This window comes from Adiantum capillus-veneris, chromosome 28 (genome assembly GCF_014529385.1).
Source record: "Adiantum capillus-veneris isolate H3 chromosome 28, ASM1452938v2, whole genome shotgun sequence".
In the NCBI taxonomy this organism is placed as follows: domain Eukaryota; kingdom Viridiplantae; phylum Streptophyta; class Polypodiopsida; order Polypodiales; family Pteridaceae; genus Adiantum; species Adiantum capillus-veneris.
Genome location: NC_140958.1, coordinates 112582967 through 112601299, shown reverse-complemented (window position 1 = coordinate 112601299; position 18333 = coordinate 112582967).

Below are 18333 nucleotides of genomic sequence, written 5' to 3'. Positions count from 1 at the left end.
GGCGCCGACGCTAATGACGTGGCACGGGAACGGCTGCGATGATGTGGCAGATGATGGAAGCAAGGTGCATGAAATCCTCTGCGATTAGCGCCAAAAAGTACCGCCTTGGCCTGCTCTCCTACTTTCGTTTCACCTCTCAGCTCGGCCGAGCTACATCCAGCCCAGCGCGAGCTTCCCTTTCGCTCGCTGCCTCCGCCGTCCCCTGCTGCTCACGCCATGGCTCCCCTTTTTTTGTATTCACACCACCCTTTTAAAATAGGGTGGCCATTGAACCTCATGTGGGCGGCCATTTTACTGCATCTTGGGCGGGCATAAGCCCTTGTTGGGTACCACATTTAGCATACCTGTTGACTGAGGCACCGGCAAACACGAAATTCTCTACACTCAATGCACCCCACGTTACGTCATTTCAAATTATGAGCTCATCAAGAGCTTTTTGTGCTTTCTTAACGGCACCGCATTTGGCATACATATCGGTTAAGGCATTGTCAAGAACATCATTTTGTATACATTCCGGCCAAAGGAGTGCGTAGCACGACATCTCTTTCTGCAACAATTTTTTACTAACATATCATCTCGTGAATTCTACTATCCATAGCTTCTTGAATAATGCCACATGCTCTAAGATACGCGTATAGGTGATTACACTTGTCGGAAGGCATTCCCTTTGCACTCGATCGTTAATTGCTTGCATCAGCTTCTGAGATAATGCCAAAATTATTCAGCTCAACTGTGTCGGCAGCTAACATCGGCCTCAAGCCATATTATCTTATGAACCCAGACTCGGTCTAACAAGCCGTTAATTCCTTTACACTTCTCAAACTGCATATAACGCATACAAACCCTGCTTAGGCTGTAAAATTCCCAGATGGCACACCGACCGGGCAGACCAAGCTGGTACGGAACCAGCCCCCGGTGAATCTTTAACGGCTAATATCATGGTAACAGAACTCCGATCGTCGCTGATCGCAAAAGACCGACGCGCTCCAAAAAGTGAGCACTTCAGCCCGACGCATTCACTTCATTTCTGTCACCTCACCAGCAGTTGCCCAATACGGTATGGATCTACAATCGACTTGAACTTTAAACTGCCATAACTTCTTCACCGTAGCTCCAATCGACGAGCCATAAAGACAGGCCGATAGAGCTCTTCAAGCACTACAGTTCTAGATCATAATATTCCATATGTGCTCACTTTAAGTATAGTCCATTTTTGGCATCATTAAGGCATCAATTGGTCCTTTAAAGCCGCATCTGGCATACATTAATCATTAGACTTGGCATTTTAACAAGCCCTCATCACTGACAATTAATCAAGTAGGCTTCAAAGAAGCTTAGCTTGCATTTCTCTGCTCTTTTTCTTATCATGGAAGCGGAGCTGCACGACACCTGTAGACTTGTACTCTGTTCCTGATAGCTTTCGTACTGCTCATAAATTGCTCGCACAATAGCTTCTTTGAAATACTCCCAATTTCCAATGTAGGCTTTGGTAACCTCTTGAATCTGTTCCTTCACATATGAACTCACTAATTCCTCAAATCAACTCTTCTGGTATCCCTCTTACCTTAGTCTCTAGCTCATAGCACTCTAGGTAGACCTCTGGATCGTATCCATCAAAGAGTTGTCTCTCGTCGTATACAACATCTAAAGCTGCATTCAAAGCTTCATCATTTTGATTTTTCTTCTTTACGATCTCCACTTCAAGCAGAGATCCTTGAACCAATTGAAGCATCTTCAAAAAGTCTGGAACTCATGACTTATCATCAAAACCGTTTGCACTTAATTTTGCAATCAACTTCATCATCTACTCTAAGTTCTCCATCTTTACCTCCCACCCCGGCTCGTTTCGCGTCGGATTCACCAAGAATGTCGGGGGATTTGTGTTCGCTACGTGAGCCGGGCAGGCACCGGGCCTCTGGCTGCGGAAGGTGTGAGAGAGAGCGAACAAGAACAACAGACACTGGCAACCACCACAATCATCAATTAATTGAATATTACCTTGAGTACAACTTGGTCCTTAGCCAAGGCGAGCTGTTAACAGCACCGTCAATTGGATCAGGTGCTGACTAGGAGTTTAGGGTCTTGTTTACAGGATTAACCCAGGCTATTAACGACACCGGACTTAACAAATTGCTAATTCAATTTCTAATGAATGATGGTGACGAAAAATGATGATGATGGGGTCAGGCAACAAGAAGCACAAGCACAACAACAGGGAGCCAACTCTCCTCCATATTTTTTTAATATTTCTTTTTCTGCTTGATGTCGAGAGTGAGAGAGATAGACTTTGCCTTCTGTCTGAGAGCGAGAAAAGCTTTCCCCGTTCCTCTTTGTTCTCTCCTCTATTACCCTTCTACCTTCCTCGAACACTTTGCTTTATATGCCCGACAGAGAGAGGGAGAGAGAGAGAGAGATAGAGAAAGAGGGATCCTCCTCCTTGAGGTCGAGAGTGAGGTCGAGAGCCAAGATGGTGAGCCTCTTCTCCCTCCAACTCTTGCATGCCCTACTCTCATAGAGTATTCCTCCCGCCGCCGGTCTCCTTCGTCAAGCCGAGGTTACCTCTTTCTCCTCCTCGACTTGCTCTCAAGCAGGAGAGAGAGAGAGAGAGAGAGAGAGCCGTTGCCTCCTCCTCGTTCTCCCTTCCGCCCTTGCCAAATGTGAGGTCCCCACCCCGTCGTATCAAACGGCGGATCTGATGGTAAACCTGGTGGCCACTAGATCTATAGCGGAAGCAAACAAAATGGTTCAGGGTTCAACTAGCAGACGATCTCTCATCACAAAGTGACTCGAGTTCGAGCCTACTAGCAATGAGATCTAGCTCCACCTCGCAGGGGAAGCGTACTTAACTATCTAGCGATCCTAAGACCCACCTTCCAAGAGGAGAGAAACCCCGAGTGCCTTTTTCCCCATGTTTCAGAGGCACGTACTCTCGAGGATTCGCCGCTCTAGGGGCAATGAGTAATACCAATATCGAGTAAGCACTATGGGGACAGAGAGTTCCCGACCAATCAGGACCACCCATCTCATAGGCATTGGCAACCTGAGCCAAGCCCCCACTTTCCACCCCCACACTCACATTTCCTTGTGTGACCTAATTACTACCACAAAGGTTGTTCAACATAGATATTCCTTGTTTAATTTCGAATCACATGGTTCGTTAAAATAGCCCTTCAACCAGTATTGCAAACAACACCAAGACAGAATTCTAGTAAAAATTCTACTCAAACTTATTCATAAAAGTTCCAATGTTCTGGAGGTACAACATCCCCCCTCCAGCGAGAGTTCACTCCTCCCGTTGTCGCCTTGCTGCCCATACAACTAGGTATGTCCACCGCATAGAAAGCACGACATGGACATTCCCACCGCTTAACCAGTAGACGTGGGTTCCCACCGCTTAACCAGCAGTCGTGGATTCAAGAGCCCTTAACCAGGAACTCTGCCCCCTGTGATCACTAGGGGGGTCAAGACTGATTCAACATTCGAAATAAAATGAACATGTCGAGCTAAATTTTCCCTAGCAAAAATTCTTTCCTCTTGCAAACAGCATACCCATCAATCATTTCTTTCCTACTTTATACTTAAATGTACTATGCATTCAATGCCGAGGTTTATGTCGGATTTCTCCAACATGTTCGGGGATATGTTCATTCCTAACTAATCGTATGCAATGTTAATTAAACAAATTGAATAAAAATATGATCTACCTCTTCCACTTCTTCATCGATGGCCCGTGAGATGGCCGGTATTTGTTCCTCCATGGGAACCTTCCCCTTCCCGTTGACATTGCTCGTTCCTGCCTCCCGATCGTGGGCACCACCGAAGCGAGTCCTCTTAACCGGGGCCATTTCTCACTACTTTAAATGATTAGCTTGGAGAAAGAGCTAAGGTTCGCAAGCGTCATAACAATCCAATACATAGATTAGCAACATTAATTTATCTCTCCTATATGAGAGGCTAGATTTCTTTCATAAAGCAATCATTAAGGATGGCACATAATCCTATGGGAACCGGCTCTAAGATAATTATTCGGCTTACATGATCAAGAATAATTAGGATTTCACTATTGGAATTACCAGAGAATTGGATTAAGTATGATTAAACTATTTTCTAGCAATTAGATGATGCAGATTTACCCTATGCATATGTGTGAGGAAAAACCAATTCTTAGAGACTTAATGACGGATCAATTTCTCCTTAATTACGTCTTAATGCATAAGAGAAATGAATTCAATTAAGCTACAATGTTAATGAGTGATTACAATAGTGATTCTCTTCAATCTGCACAAATACTAGCTTGCCGATTAATTACTATGCTATCTAGAGAGAGAAGATTCTGATAATTATGCTCTAATCATTAATCGAGAGTGAAGAATGGCTGATAATTCAGCTATGGAATGATGATTACATAATAGAGTACGAATAAGGAGAATTTAGAGAGTAGTCATAGAGATTTTCGGCTAGGAATAGGCATAATGTACGAGAAATTTTGATGGTAGAGAAAGGGATTTTCAGATGGCATTAATTAAACTGTCGTTACCGAGATTAAGAGCTGGTACTCTTCTCGATTTTCTCATCTAATTGAGCTTCTTGAGATGAAAATTCGGCAGCACCTCCCTCCTAGCTTCTTCTTCAATAGGTGTGTGATTCGGCAACACCTCCCCAATGTATGTGGGTGTGTGTGTATGCACTGTGTGAGTGTGTGATCATAAGTGTGTGTGTGTGTGTGTGTGTGTGTGTGTGTGTGTGTGTGTGTGCAGGTCTTTAAATAGGCTCCTACAGGCTGAAAATCGATCTGGGTTGCTAAATGCATCTGGGAGCTTCTCCAGTTAAGCATGGCAAGTCCAGTTCTCTGCCCACCAAGTGTCAGGTTGGCTTGGTTAACTAGTTCTGAGACTGAGTTGCAGGCTTGGCATCTTTCCCAAGACTCCCACAAAGCAAGAGGGCGCCCACTAGCTCCTAAAGATGATCTGGAGTGGCCTGGGACCTGTTCCCACACAGTTCCGGGCCCCCGGTACCTCCCAGGACAATTTTTAGGAAATTTGGTTCTAAGCTAAAACGGGTCATACGAATCGGATTTTGATGCCGTAAATTTCCATACGAAGCTCTAACTAAGGCGTACTGGCCCGAGTACCTGCCATATTTAGCAGCCCCCGGGGTCCGAAAATGCATTTTTTTCAAATTTGGGGTACGGGTGCAGTTTTTCGAGACGATCAAAACTGGACGGGTCGGGTGACCAAAAACTTACTATTTTTGGAATTTTTTCACAAAAATTATTTTAATTCACATTTTGAAGCTTTATAATATTCTAAACATCATGGCACTGACAGAATTCGGAAAACTGCTAAAAATAGTAACTTTTTCCATTATGATCATTTCATGGTACAAGGGTGCTCTTTTTTGGTTGGGGTTAGAGACCTTACACCAAACTCCCTTCTTGCTTCGCTTGTTGCCTGGATTGCATGGAAAAAAAAAAACCCTTTTGCTCGCCATCCCATTAGCGATATCGCTAATGGGAACGCCTTTTTGCTGACGTGGCAGTCGAATCGCGACCAGCGCCGTTTGCCATGGGAGTGGTGCCGAATAGCTACGTCGTGGTCTTGTCCTCCCAACTCTTTTCTTGCTCAACGTCAGCCGCTGACTCCCAACTCTGCACGAGCGGTTTTCTCCTTGTTGCGCTGCCGCCCCTGCCTCACAACCTCGTCATACTTGCCTTCCCCTTTTTTTTTCTTTTGTTCACACACCCCTTAAGGGTTTTGGGCCACCTTGCCTTTGGGCGGCCAAGGTAATTTGACTTGGGCGGGCTCTTTGGGCGGCCCTATGAAGGACATCACATTTGGCATACATATCGGCCAAGCTTGCCAAGCTTTTCCTTTGGCTGTCTTCAAATACTGTAAGGGCATAACTTTCGGCATAAATGGCGACCAATGCAATGCCAAGCAGCATATCCATTGGGCGGCCATAGCCCCCTTGGCTTCTTTTCGGCTCTTAAAGGGAACCCCATTTGGCATACATATCGGTTAAGGCATTGCCAAACATAGCAATACATCAATCTTCCATCAGCTCTTGACTAACAATATTATCATGAATTCCAATGCTCATATCAACTTCTTAGTGCCATACGCCTTCAATATGCAAGTATAAGTGATTGCATTCAAAGATTTTTTCCTCTTTTTGCATTTGCTCCAAATAGCCAGTTTCCTGGTCTTGCCTTGTCTGGTATATCCCGCTATCATTGCATTGCAAGATCCGGTCGAGAGCCAAAAACTTCGAGATAGCAGTCTAATCGAGTGGACCGAACTGCTGGCCGGACCTGGCCCCGATAAATCTTAAACGATCAATAACTTGGCAACCATAAATCCGATCACCAATCTGAAAAGACTGACATGCTCCACAAATTGAGCACTTCAGCCCGACGCATTCATTTCATCTATGTCACCTCAGCTACAGTTGCCCAATCCGGTACGGATCTACAATCGACTTGAACTTCAAACTGCCATAACTTCTTTATCGTAGCTCCAATCGATGAGCCGTAAAGACAGGCCGATAGAGAACTTTAAGCACTACAGTTTTAGATCATAACCTCTTATCTGTGTTCATTACAAGCATACTCATTTTTGGCATCATTGAGGCATTTGTTGGCCCTTTTAAGCCATATCTGGCATACATTAACCATTTAGCTTGGCTTGTTAACAAGCCTTGATCACTGCTTAGTAAATGTGTAGGCTTCAAAGAAGTGTAACTTGCATTTTGTTGCTCTTTTTCTCTTTATGGCAGCGGAGCTGCACGACAACGCTTTAAAGGAGCTTATTATATGACACCTATCTTTATCCGGACATATTATGCAATGCCACGTCTGCAAAAACACTGTATCATATAATTTCTTAGAATTTCGATCAAAATATAGCCCTCTATATACCATGAAAATGGACTATTTTCCTCATTCTATTGATCTCTCTTCCCCCTTATCTCATCTATATCTGTGTGAAGAATATCTTACACTAAGAGGTAAATTAAGTAAAGTTGTTAGTGATTACTTGCTTTGTGTAGAGGAAACTCACACTTGGGAAGTGATTTAAGATAGTTAAAGTTAGCACTTATTTGCTTTGTGTTGAACTATGTTCACACTTAGAAGTAACTTAAGTTAGATAGTTAAAAGCTAGGAGTTACTTGTTGTGTGTTGAACTATGCTCACACCTAGAACTAACTTAGGTTACATTTATCTAATGATTGTTTGTCATGTGTAGAGTAATACTCACACTACAGACAATTTAGGTAGATTAAATAATAATCTCTTACTTTGTGTAGAGGTATTCTCACACCTAGAAGATATTTAGATAAGTAGTGAATTTTGATTGCTTGCTATGGAAGTAATTTAGGTAGGTTTTGTAAAAATATCTTGCTTTGTGTAGAGTTTACTCACACTTGGAAGTTATTGAAATAGATTAAGCGATTTATTAATCATGATTCAGGTATAGAGTGAAAGCTCACACTTGAAAAAAAAATATTTTTGGTATTTATGATTTAAAGAGGTTGAAAATCTATATGTTTTTTTTAAAACATTGGCAAATTACGTAATATAAATGGTATTAGAGTTCGATTTTAGATGTGTAATTAGTAATAAGTTCTGTTTGAGTTTGCAGATCTTAAGAAGATGGTGAAAGGATATGAGTGGAACTACGTAGATGAATTGGTCAGTGAAAAGACTACATCAAAGTTGAGGTGTAAGACCTGCGGCCATAATTTTAGCGGAAATGCTCATAGGATAAAATAACATGTGTTCAAAATTCCTGGAAACATGACAACTTGCAAAAACCTTTCCTGAGTGGGCACTCAGGGCAAAGAGAGCACATCTTGAGGGCAAAAAAAAAGGGAGGTCCCAAAATGATGGCTCCATCTATGCTAGGGAAAGGTCAAGGAGGGTGTCATTCATCCTTTGACGGGGCTTGTAGCTCTAATCCTGTTGCAAGATCTGCTAACATAAGCCGAAGTGAAGCATGGACTGGCAGAGAACCTGCACCAAGTGGTTCTACTTTGCATCACGCATTTGATAAACAATGGCTGCTTGAATTGCATCTTAAGTGGACGCAAGCATTTGTTGCATGTGTAATTCCTTTTAATGTCATTCAAAATCCTATCGTCAAAGATGCTTTAATGAGCACAACAAAGAAGTGTTTTGTGGTACCTGATTATAATAAGATGCGTACAAAATATTTAGATAAAGTGAAAACTACATCAGAGAATATTTTAAAGCGCACAACTCTTTATTATGTGCCACAGTATGGATGCGCAATTGCACTAGATGGTTGGAAAAATTGTCAAAAGTAACCATTGATTAATGTGATGTTCATTTGTCCAAGAGGTTCCATCTTTCTTGAAGCGATCGATACATCCCTAAAAGAGAAAACTAGTGATAATCTTGCTGGTGTATATGAGCGTTCCATTAGAAGAGCAGGGGGACCTAAAAATGTGATAGCCATTGTCACAGATAATGCATCTAACTACAAAGCAACTAGAAAATCAATTGAAGCAAAGTATCCAGAGATTACATGGATTCCATGTGCTGCTCACACTTTGAATCTGCTCTTAAAGGACTTTGGAAAAGTTCCTTCTATTAAGCAAACTCTTTTACATGCAAATCACTTGGTGAAGTTTATAAGAGAGCATTCATTTTCTTACTCTTTATTTAGAACAAAGTCCCCAACAAAAAATTTACAGATTTTTTGTGTGACCCATTTTGCAACAGCGTATTATGTTCTCTCTACACTACATCAAGTTAAAGCAGCCCTTGTTGAACCAGTGGCAGATAGAAGATGGGACATTTGTCTTGATAAAAAAACCAAGTATGAACCTAATGCTTCCAAATGCTATCAGCTTGTAAACTATCCTGTTTTTTGAAGAAATGTAGACAAAATTGTTACTGTCACAGAAGCCTTCACTCATCTGATACGATTAATGGACAAAGAATCCTCTATCTTTGGAAGGGTTTACTGGTACATTCATGAAGCCTCTTGCAAGTTAAAAGACTGTACATCTTATGCAAGAAAAGAGAAAACCATGATGATGTCATTTGTCAAAAGACGATGGGAGTAGCTACATACTCCTTTACATGGAGCAGGGTTTGTCTTAGATCCCAAGTTCCAGATGCACGATCAATCTTTAAACAATGAAGTGATCAGTGATTTCAAGAAAGTTTGTGCCCAACTATTAGGCAATGTGGATGGACAGGTGTGGAATTGGAGTTGATCTCTTGAGATAGCTAATTCCAGTGTTGAAGGATTTCAGCTACTAGTGTGGGAAGATTTCAGACAACAGACTGGACAGAAATCAGAGACTAGACTGAAATGTGGATACTGAAATAAGAATCAAACTTATAGACTGCAATAAGGTTCATATTCAGATTCAGATTCAGAAGACTGGACGAGAAGTAAGTATCACTGAAATATATGTCATGATTGAGATTACAGATCAAGATTACAGCGAATATGATTACAGAGGGAAAGTACAACCAACAATACTGCCCATTGATGCTCAAGTACAATGATAGCCCAAAGCGCTAATACAAGTGATAACAATTGCCAACCCGATAATAATGTAATGGGCCCTATTTATACACTTCGGGTTTACTGTAGTAATTACAAGTAATTTGTTGTCCATCTTCTAAGAACACGTTCCCACATGGTGATTATCCAGCCGTCTACATCCTTCCCTTCTTCCTTGAATTTTGACAAGATTCCAAAATTTTTGAAAAAATTCCCCTGTCTGATTCTGATGTGAGACTGAAAAATCCATCGTCTGGTTCTGATGCTGGGATGTCAGCTTGACCACATAGAGAATGGCCATTCAAAGATTACAAGTAGGAGTTCAAGAAGGACCAAGGATTGCAGGAGGCAGCGGAAAAGGCCAAGGTGGAGCTCTCACCAGGCCAAGGTGGAGTTGTCATCATGCCAAGGTAGAACTGTCATCTCTCCCTGCCTACTGAGAAGAAAAGTCGCCACCACTGAATTCTTAGATGGAACTACCTAGTATCCTTCCATTGGACTGTCTTCCTTTTGCCTTTGCTCTTTGACCGAGATGGTGCCTGAGAAGTCCCAGCACCAGCATTCTCCTTCTGAATCAGTCGCGGTAAATGGCCTCCTGCTCAAGCTGATCCCGCCGGTCTGTGGTCATCTCTACCTCATAAGGCATGAGAGAAGGACCAAGGATTTCGGAAGGCAGCGGAAAAGGCCAAGGTGGAGCTCTCACCAGGCCAAGGTGGAGCTGTCATCAGGCCAAGGTAGAGCTATCATCTCTCCGTGCCAGTTGAGAAGAAAAGTCGCCCCACTGAATTCTGAGATGGAACTACCCAGTATCCTTCCATTGGACCGTCTTCCTTTTGCCTTCGCTCTTTGACCGGGATGGTGCCTAAGAAGTCCCAGCACCAGCATTCTCCTTCTGAATCACTCGGTAAATGGCCTCTTGCTCAAGCTGATCCCGCCGGTCTGTGGTCATCTCTACCTCATAAGGCATGAGAGAATGATAGTCTTTGGTGTCAGGATCATAGAGTGTACGCCTGTCCTTGCTCAGTCTTGTTATGGCGAGCTTATGACAATGCAAAGCAGTATGGATCCATCCTTCTGGAAGAGGATGATTTGTTTTGACGCAAGCTTCGAAAAGAATCTCAACCATCTCCCTGTACTGCGGTGCCAGACCCGGATTTGCTGCAATGTCTTTTTCAAGCAATTTGGAAGATTCGACCGTGAGTTGTAGCAACTGATTAGTAATCCTGGTCAATCCTCTGACTTGAATCTTCCACTGGCCCATACACAGCTGAATCCTATTTAGCTCCTCTTTCATTGCCTGAATGTCATTGAGTTGGAGAGCATCATTGAGCAATGCCTGCCAAGTCTTACATTCCACAGTTGATCGCTCATACCAATCCTGAAGCTCATCAGTTATTTTGAAATATGTGAGTCGATCAACTGGTTCTTGATGTTGAGGATACAGCGCTGGAAAGAATCTTGGCAGCTCAGTTTCTCTTGCTGGAACAGCATACAAGAGAATTGGAGAATCAGTCACAAATTCTAGGAAATTGAGAACAGCCTGGTTCTCCTGATGCATTATCTTTCTGGTGATTCTCACTAGCTGGAACACGGTTCGGAGAGCAGTTGCCTGTGCTCCTACTGACATTCGCGTTTGAGGTCCTCTGCTAGTAGCTGTCTGGTCCTCAAGGATGGCTTTGACTCTCTGATCCAAAACACCTCTGGCAGCTTGCATTTGTACCAGAACTTCCTTGAGTTGTACCCTAACATCCTTCATGCAGGGGTAAGTTGGTTTGTTACCCAGCAGAAGTTCCAGTTCTAGAGCTAAGGACCGACAATCTGCAGTAGACTGCCTTTGACAGTTCGGGTTTGCCACTTTCTCATCAGCATTGAGTATCCATTCCGGAACTCGTTTCAACAATTGGACTGTACTGGGATGCGCAGGTAGTCTACAAGCTTCTTTATCATGGACAGCAGTTGATTTCCAATGTTCTACCATTTCCCTGGCTCCCACATATAGTCTTTGAAATCTTTCCAAGACAGTCCAGAGAGCATCATCCTCAAGATACTGTCTGGTGATGGAGGCCTGTTGATGTCTCAGTTTCTTATTCAAAGTAATGAGCTGCAGTGAATGCTGATGATCAGCCACTAGTCCCTCATCCTGAACTTTCATTTTCCCTTTAGCCTCTCTGTTGTGATGGGACTCTTCAATTGGCTGATTCCAAGTGTTACTGGGCTGCTGCTCTTCAGTTTTCTGATTACGCGACTGGTACTCTTTATCTTGTCCTTCCTGCTGACCCTCATTCTGTTCTGGCTGGTATGGCTGTGACCGGCCTCCTTCATCTGGCCATGTCCCCCCAATACCCGGTCCTGGAGGTGGAGATGGTGGTGGGGCATCATCATCGTCCTTTGTATGCCCAGTTTCTTGATCATCCTCCTCCTGATCAGCTTCATCTTCGTCATCTTCTCCATCCTCATCCGGGGAAGTCTGTTGCTCAATATAATCCATTATAGCTTGGTTCATCAGAGCATTATTGAACTCACCCACCTTGTCCTGCAAATCGCTCTGCATACTTTTCATCAAGGACTTTAAATTTTCTAAGTCAAAAACAGCATTGCCTGAAGGGTTTAAAATTTCAGACAAGCTACTGTAGATGTATCTGTCAGTCAGCACGAACACTTTAGAGCTGTATGGTGAAATGGCAGCTTTCTGAATTCCACCCGCTTCATCCTGAGCATCGTTTCATCTCGCTCGGCAGCTCTCAGTGCTTCATTCCTTTGACTTTTGATGATCATAATTTCAGACTCAGCCTTAGCTAACTTTTTGTTCAACAACTCTTGAGTCCTTTCTGATTAAGCTTCCAGTACCCTGTGTTGTATGTTCTGCACTTCCTGGGCTTTCTGGAGTGTTTCAATCTGATAAAGTTGAGAACGCTCAACCTTTCCCTTTGTCCAGTTGACTCTTGCCTTTGTCCCCTGACTGGTCTGGTATCTTCTCAACAGTGTGAAGGGGATCGGGGAGCACCACAGACAGAGAGTGAGAGAGAGAGAAGGAGACACACACACAAATGTGGGTGGGGAGACTCAAAGAGTGAGCAGGCCCCTATACACTTATGCTATGTATAAGGTATACAAGTCAATGGGCGCCCAGACTCTGGGCGGCTGGGCAAGGCACAGACGCCTATACCCCAACAACCTCCCACTTGAAGGCGACTGTGCCTTTAAGCAAGGGAACCTAGTCTAAAGACTACAAAAGGCGAGAGAAAACCGCTCTCAACCGATGCCCACTGGCTGGCTGTGATCGTGTGCATCCGACTATCCTACTCCCGTGTAAGTCCATACACCACCAGACGTACCGCACACGTACTGCAAGTATGTACGCAATACCTGCATATCTCCCTTGTGCACTATGCCATCATCAGTCAAAAAATGACTGACAACCCCAACTGCAAATGCTCCCACTGCAGCTGCGATATCCGGTCTCAAGATCAACATCTCATACATGAGACCACCGAATGCTGATGAAATGCTGGCAACCTCTGCCACCTCCAACTCATAACTCAACTCATGGCAATCCTGTCCCCTATCATAGAGACCATGGCACTCTGAATCCGAGCTCTGGAGTGACTCCTCGTGCCCACCACATATCACATGTGTACCAAGAGTATCCATCTGTCCTAAATCTACATCAAGCTCTGGCATAAGCATATCAAGAAATGACTCCACAATAGTCGACATCTCAGCATCCATGCGAGTCATCTCTGTCATCACCTCTGATGACTCATCCTGCTGTGACTCACTAGAGCTGTCCCGCTCTACCTGTGCATCCGTAGACGCAACCTGCACAACAAGGTCACTGCTCTGCACTCCATGCAAAGCATCTTGCAACCCACAAGCAAAAGAGACTCGCCTGCTCTCTCGGTATCTACCTGGCTGCATGATCACAGAGACAACACCGTCTCTCCCGTGATCCACATGCAATGGGTAACGTGTACCACTCCTGGCACCTCTCGCAATCACTAGCGAACCCAAATGCATCACAAAATCTCGCTCTCGTAGAGAAATCTGACATCCACAATCTCTAAGCTGACCAATCGAGATCAAACTTGCTGTCAAATCTGGTACATAGCGCACATGTCGTAACAAGTAAGATGCACCACTCGATAATGACAGTCTCACATCTCCTGCACCTACTATCGCATGCACCGATCCATCGGTCAAACGTACACTGCCAAGCATCCCGCTAGAATAGCTACAAAACCATGCACGATGCGGTGTGACATGAAACATAGCATCTGCGTCTAGCAACCACTGCGAAGGGAGTGCACTATCCACATGTATAGCATCTCGTGCATAGCTCGAGGTAAAAGTGACATCCCCGTCACTAGTATACTCCGACACTACATCTGCTTCAACTGTCAAAGCAACTGAGTCCATGGCATCAGTACATACATCTCTGAGACTGCCATGTCTCCTACGATGTCGCATACGACGAAAATAGCGCCGTCTAACGTGTCCAGAATGACCACAATACCAACATGTCACCTGTCGGCGTGCTCGTGAATGTACATGTCTCACACGAGTCCGTGATGACTCAGATCTATCATACATATCATGTAATCTGTGCCAAAGTGCTCTCGAAGTAGTCTCATACATAACAAGATCATATACAGATTCCGCAAGGTGCAAAGAGAGTGTAGATAGTGCCATCTCCTCTAGCTCTTGCCACTGATCGTCAGACATGTTTGAAGGTCTACCTACATCACCACTCAATGGTCGATGCAACCTTCGCTGTGTCAATGCATCAAGCATACACTCTCTCCATGCTGCAAAGTCTGGCCCATCAAACACACGCATCTGTGAGAGGTCACAATCTGATCGATCACCTGTCTCTGCCATGAGCACAATGTAGCAAACTAGAAAGCAAAACCACCTCACCAACAACACCTAGAAACTGTCTACAAATATGGCCAGAAACACAATGTAAAACCTGTGAGACACACTCCAAAATAGAGCTCCCGCAATGTCAATATAAGCCTCGCATGCTCTAGTATCACACTGCAATATGTGAGCTAATCACCAAGCCCACACTGTGCGGTATCGATGCATACACACGCACAAATCTTCCACCTGCAGAGAACACCGCACGCAAATGCTGAGTGCAACCCGCAATCTCTATCTAGATCGCATAAATGATACGCATAAAACTCCTGGGAAAATTTTGCCAGAGTTTCGACGTACAATGGCTATCAACACAAAATAACCATTGTCCTGCAAGGTCAATACAATGAGCAATCAATGCGCATCAAACTACACTCAATATACATGCATAAGCTCTGCAAAACTATGGAAAACAATGCTCGAGATCACAAGACTCTCCCACCTTAGAGCAAACCACTGTCTCAAGCAAAGAAAGATACACAACTCCTCACTCTTGCGAGAGTGGATACAAAAAACACAAAACTGTGTCCAAACTGACAAAACCTGTCAAAGTGAGAGTAAACACTCGATCACAAACTATGGCGAGAATCTGGGAAAAATCCGACAAAATTTCCCCTAAAAACTGAGCAAAAAACTCAAGTACAATCTCTACCATAAACCATAACACTACTCAATGCCAATGAGTAGAAATGCCAAAATGGCTCCACATTTTCACATACAATGGCAATCCGCACTCAACGTACATCAACGGAGTGACCGCGCATAAGCAAGCGCCAAAAGATTTGCAATCCGGAAACTTATTCAATGCGAAAACAATGGTCTCAAGAGAGCTCACCGGCACTTGAAAGTACTCATTAAAATGCATGTATAATGGGCATCAACCATGCGGCATAACCATATGCAAACCATATGCAAAGACCATGAATCCAAGCACAAAATCACTGCCAAAGTATCCTGTGAAAACCAGTGAAAGAAGCTCCACATGTGTGCTCCAAAAAACTGCGTCTCTCAAGAGACCGCCTCGATGGTGTGTAAACGCCTCCGTACTTCGTTGCCCAAGTCTACCAAAAAACCCTCAAACCACAAGCTTAACACAAGATGCAGTTGCATCTTCAGCTCAGAATTTATGCACTCAACTTCAAGCATCTCCCGTGCTTCCAAAAGTGCATCAAACTCGCACACAATGCGACAACAGAAAATCTGGAATTTCTGTATACAGCCAGTCTGAGCTGAATATCGGCAAAACGGTGAGGAATTTGCAAAAAGTTTCTTCTGTAAAGTTGTAGACCACGTCGAAACGGATGGGCTCATCGGACAGATTCTCAGATCTGCATTCTACAAGGAGAAAAACGAATCTGAAAACAGTGCTGCTGCGCACACAGTTTTAGGGCAGCACCTTCACTTACACACAATCTTCCACACTCCTTTCTGAGCTTCCACAAGAGCATACATCACTCTCAACTGAGCTCACAAGCTCCCATTGCATTCTCACAAATCTTCCAAGATTTCTTAATCTCTCTACCGTCGAGAGCGAGCGAGCTATCGCCTCGAAGCTCTCAAAGCCGTCGTGCTCTCCGCGGTCACCATAGCTCTGATACCAATTGAAGGGGATCGGGGAGCACCACAGACGGAGAGTGAGAGAGAGAGAAGGAGACACACACACAAATGTGGGTGGGGAGACTCAAAGAGTGAGCAACCCCCTGTACACTTATGCTATGTATAAGGTATACAAGTCAGTGGGCGCCCAGACTCTGGGCGGCCGGGCAAGGCACAGACGCCTATACCCCAACACAGTGACTGGCTTGACATGATCTTTCCCAGATCCAGTAGCAACTGTATTTTTGATAACTTGCTGATCGGGAACAGTCTTCTGAGCAGATTACTTCTTGGTTTTACTCATCTCATCTTTCTCAGTGCTTACTGCCTTAACCTGGCTTTCTATTTGCTTCAAAAACTCACTGCTTTTTGTCAGTGTAATTCTTGGCTTCTTTGAACTGCCAGCTTCTTCTACAGTGGATTTCCTTTTCAGGTCAGTGGAAATCGTTTGACTGTCTGTTTCCTCGTTGTCTGAAGACAGTACAATTTTCTTTGGTTCAGAAATGGGCTGCTCACTCCAAGCCTGCTTTACCTGCTCATTAACATCTGCAGCAGTAGCCCAATACAGGAATTGCCAGACATACCATGCCTTGAAAATAGTTTGAGATTTCAGCTTGGTAGCCTGTTGGAGTACATTATGCGAGAGTATTTGACAAAGGTTGATATGGACTTGTGGATCGAGTATCTTGGCCAACAATATAGCAAACAATTTTTCTGACACATACGTTGGGTTGTTCTTAAGGCTGACTGCTTCAGCTACAAACCTGTAAGTAGCGGAGGCTTCCAGTCCTGCTACTGGAACTCCTTGAGCACTTGCCTTGCGCTTCTTTCTAGCTGTTTCATCTTCCTTCAAATCAATACTTATTTGCTGCGCAGTTGCCATAGACGGTTTGGGCTCATTAGGCATCCGAAATGCAAATGCAATGGCTTCTGGTGTCACTGACACCTTCCTACTATTTACCATAGCACTGCTAGTTTCAGCATCAAAGGAATCAAGAACTTGCTTGATGATATATGCATCAAAGGCAATCCTTGTAGCTTGCAACACAACTCGCAGATCCCAGAGTTGTAGCAGAGTCATTGCGTGATCAGTAAATACATATCGTTGGATTTTACTGTATGGAAGAACGGGAAGGCTTGCCTTTGCCTCAGCAACTATAGCCTGGGTTTCCTCAAGAGTTTCCTGCATCTTCTCTGAGCGTTTCCTTCTACCCATACACTATGAGGTCGATGACGATGAAATAGACGAAGGAGAAGATGACTTACTTGTGTCGAAGCCGTTTCCTCGTGTCATTGGTAAGACTGTTTGACAGTCAGTTGTCTCGTCAGAGGTCGAAGTTTGCGGCTATAGTGAAGAAACCTCGGAGCTCGGCGATGGCGAATGGTTCACAGGAGGAAAGCGTCGCGCAGGAGATTTATGGGGAAAAATGCTAACTCTCCTGACTGTTATACGTGTTCGCGCCATAAAAGCTCCACCACTCGCCGCTCCTAGACTTGTGTGCGTCGTTGCTGTCGTGGCATACATGCATTGGACAAGACTGCGACCCATCCTTGTAATAATTACCACTGGCGTGCCATTTGACTGTTGGGCGCTTAAAATTTGGAAAGTGTGTCCATACTGGTACTGAATTGATTCCCAGTCTCGTGCGACCATACTGGTACTGATTCTAAGATCAGACTGATCTGGTCCTTCTGGTACTGGTTCTGAAACTGGAACTGGTTGCACATGAAAAAGTCCAAAAATATCTGATTCCGGTATCTCTTGATCAGCAACCTCTAGTTCCTTAGTTCCTTGTTCTAACCCAGTTTCTCTGGTCTCTGAATAATAGAGCTTCATCTTTGCTCCATTATACACTCTGGCAACATTAGTCCAGATAAATCTTTCAATCTGACTGTGCCATTGGAGAAGACCCAATCGACCTCAAAAGGTCCTGCCCAGGCAATCTTCAAATTCGACTTCTTTGGGCCCAATCTAGACTGATATAGAAGCACTAAGTCTCCTTTCTGGAATTCTCGAACTTTAATTCGGCGATCATGCCAGTGCTTCCTTCGTTGTTGAACAATTTCTTGTTCCAATATAGCCCTTTGCCTGAGTTCATCTAACTACATCAGTTCATCCAGTCTTTTCTTAAGATTATGGCTGAAGTCTAATCCATACTTCACAGCCATTCTCAGACTGGGGATTACAAACTCCATAGGAACCACAGCTTCAGTACCATACACCATTCTGAATGGTGTCATTCCAGTAGTTACCTTATAAGCTGTCCTATAAGCCCAT